Source organism: Netta rufina (assembly GCF_964035555.1).
Source record: "Netta rufina genome assembly, chromosome: 2".
NCBI classification, from domain to species: Eukaryota; Metazoa; Chordata; class Aves; order Anseriformes; family Anatidae; genus Netta; species Netta rufina.
The window spans coordinates 49,067,047-49,070,566 of NC_140124.1; positions in this window are offsets into that span (position 1 = coordinate 49,067,047).

Below are 3,520 nucleotides of genomic sequence, written 5' to 3' on the forward strand. Positions count from 1 at the left end.
GGATTATTGATTCATGGTCTGTTCATTTTAATGAACTTGGGGAGGCACAATTTGCTCTTTGTGCACATAACAAAATGGAAAGAACAAAGGGAAGTCTTTTTCTGCTGATTTTATTAGAAAAGCTACTGATAAAAGACCTGAGAAGTGACAGGACACAATAAATTAACATGATGACAGCAGTACCTTTTTTTATTTAATTCTTCATTAAAATAAATAAACAGAGTGCTAAAAGAATTTAAACCATCAAAATTTGTTAGAAAAGGAAAAAATGACGAGAAGGTAAAGAATAACGTTGATAAAGTTCATGCCATTAAGCCTAAAGAGTTGGCTGACCTGATCTCAGAGAACTTGTGAAATGTAAGGTTTCAGAGATGAAAATAATGGCTGTTTTTAGAAGAGAATAAGGGTGATGCTGTATATTCACAGACTCACAGAATTGTCCAGGTTGGAAGAGACCTCAAGATCATCAAGTCCAACCTCTGACCTAACACTAACAAGTCCTCCACTAAACCATATCCCTAAGCTCTACATCTAAACGTCTTTTAAAGACCTCCAGGGATGGTGACTCCACCACTTTCCTGGGCAGCCCATTCCAATGCCTCACAACCCTCTCAGTAAAGAAGTTCTTCCTAATATCCAACCTAAAACTCCCCTGGCGCAACTTTATCCCATTCCCCCTCGTCCTGTCATCAGGCATGTGGGAGAACAGACCAACCCCCACCTCACTACAGCCTCCTTTAAGGTACTTATAAAGAGCGATAAGGTCACCCCTGAGCCTCCTTTTCTCCAGGCTGAACAAGCCCAGCTCCCACAGCCACTCCTTGTAGGACTTGTTCTCCAGACCCCTCACCAGCTTTGTCATCCTTCTCTGGACTTGCTTGAGCACCTCAATGTCCTTCTTGTAGCAAGGGGACCAAAACTGAACACAGTATTCAAGGTGCGGCCTCACCAGAGCCGAGTACAGGGGGACAATCACCTCCCTAGCCCTGCTGGCCACACTGCTTCTTATGCAAGCCAGGATGCCGTTGGCCTTCTTGGCCACCTGAGCACACTGCTGGCTCATATTCAGCCGACTATCAACCAATACTCCCAGGTTCTTCTCTGCCTGGCAGCTTTCCAACCACTCATCTCCCAGTCTGTAGCTCTGCTTGGGGTTATTGCACCCCAGGTGCAGGACCCGGCACTTGGCCTTGTTGAACTTCATGCAGTTGACCTCAGCGCATTGGTGCAGCCTATCCAGATCCTCCTGCAGAGCCTTCCTACCCTTGAGCAGATCGACACATGCACCTAACTTGGTGTCATCTGCAGACTTACTGAGGGTGCACTCAATGCCCTCATCCAGATCATTGATGAAGATATTAAAGAGGACCGGTCCCAGTACCGAGCCCTGGGGAATGCCACTAGTGACTGGCCTCCAACTGGATTTAGCTCCATTCACCACAACTCTTTGGGCCCGGCTATCCAGTCAGTTTCTAACCCAACGAAGCATACACCAGTCCAAGCCATGAACAGCCAGTTTCTTCAGGAGAATGCTGTGGGAAACAGTGTTGAAAGCCTTACTGAAGTCCAGGTAGACCACATCCACAGCCTTTCCCTCATCCACTAAGCATGTCACTTGATCGTAGAAGGAGATCAGGTTCGTCAAGCAGGACCTGCCTTTCATAAACCCATGCTGACTGGGCCTGATCACCTGGTTGCCCTGCAAGTGCCGCGTGATGACTCTCAAGAGGATCTGCTCCATGAGTTTCCCTGGCACTGAGGTCAAACTGACAGGCCTATAGTTTCCCAGGTCCACCCTTCCGGCCCTTCTTGTAGATGGGCGTCACGTTTGCTAGCCGACAGTCGACAGGGACCTGACCTGATAGCCAGGACTCTTGATAAATGATGGCAAGTGGCTTGGCCACTCCTCCGCCAGTTCTCTCAGTATCCTCGGGTGGATCCCATCTGGCAACCAAGTCGTAGCCTGCCTGCTGCACGATGGCTTCCAGCTCCTCCTGTTTGTTACCCATGCTGCGTGCATTAGTGTAGAGGCACTTCAGTTGGGCCATTGCCTTCTCTCCCAGCCTTGCCATTGTTCCCCCTGGCACAGCTCCAACAAACCTTGTTTCAGCCCCATCCTCCTTCTTACCTAGTTTAAAGCCCTCTCAATGAGCCCCGCCAGCTCCTGGCCCAGGATCCATTTTCCCCTTAGAGATAGGGACCCGTCTGCAGCCATCAGGCTGGGTGCCGAGTAAAGTGCCCCATGGTCAAAAAAAACAAAATTTCTGTGTTGGCACCAGCCTCTGAGCCATGTGTTTATCAGGTGGGCTTTCCGTGTCCTCTCTGTACCCCTCCCTGCCACAGCAGGGATGGATGAAAACACCACCTGTACTCCCGCTCCATCCACTAACCGTCCCAGTCCCCTAAAGTCCCGTTTGATAGCCTTCAGGCTTCTCTCTTCAATGTCATCACTGCCAGCCTGGACTATTAAAAGAGGATAAAAGTCAGAGGGGCAAACCAGATTGGGAAGCTTTCTGGCAATGTCCCTGACCCTGGCCCCAGGAGAGATTTTAGTTGCTTGCAAGCTGAACATGTGTCAACATTTTCACACTCTCCAGGACTATACTGCAAAGTGGAGTATGTGGCAAAGCTTTAAGCTATCCAAGGACTCCTTTTGATACAAAGCAGATAGCACAAAGACTCCTAATGATGAGTTACACCCAGAATTGAGTACAACATGCTAGTAACTGATAGTGAAGAGATTTCAAAGGAAAGCAAAAAGGATAATTACAGGTCTACAAGAAAGATCAACAAAAGAAGGCTGAAACTCAACTAAGACTGTTAAGAGCTGAAAAACTCAACACTCCAGAATTCTACAATTAAATGAAAGGTAATTCCTAGAGGGAGTGAGCGAGCATCCTATCACGCACAAGTTTCGCTTAATCCACCCTATGCAATTTGATCCTCTCTGTTGCTTCAGTTTTAGCTGGCTGCTGCAAAGTGTCCTAGCCAGCTTTTGAGTCTTGCAGTGAGGTCTACATTTTTCTTATATTTAAATGAATTCTCTATTGAGATGCAATTGATCGCAGTTTTATGGTAATATATTAAAAGCACAAATGTCTTTTCTGATTTAAAATTTAAGTGGTGCTGATCTCAGACACAGCATAATATTTGATCAGAAGGCCTCTGGCTGCAACTTGAATTATCTTTACACTAATTGAGATGCTTATTCCAAAGAAAGAAGTAACCAGATCCAGCAAATTTCTGTCACAGCAAAGCAAGATATTAAAATACCTTAGTGTCCAGCCTCTTCAATATTCACTTCCCTTCCAAACCGCATTTTCATAACAGAATTTTCAGAAGATTCCTCCCATCACAGTAGACATTAAAGTTCATTAATGTTGATGTTCATGAAACCCTGATTCCCTCCCAAACACAGAGGGGATTTTCCTGATTTCTTATCCTTATATTTCCCAAAGAGATCAAAAAGGAATGTTAAGCCTAAAATATGATGTTACCTGTGGAATGCACAGAAACTGGT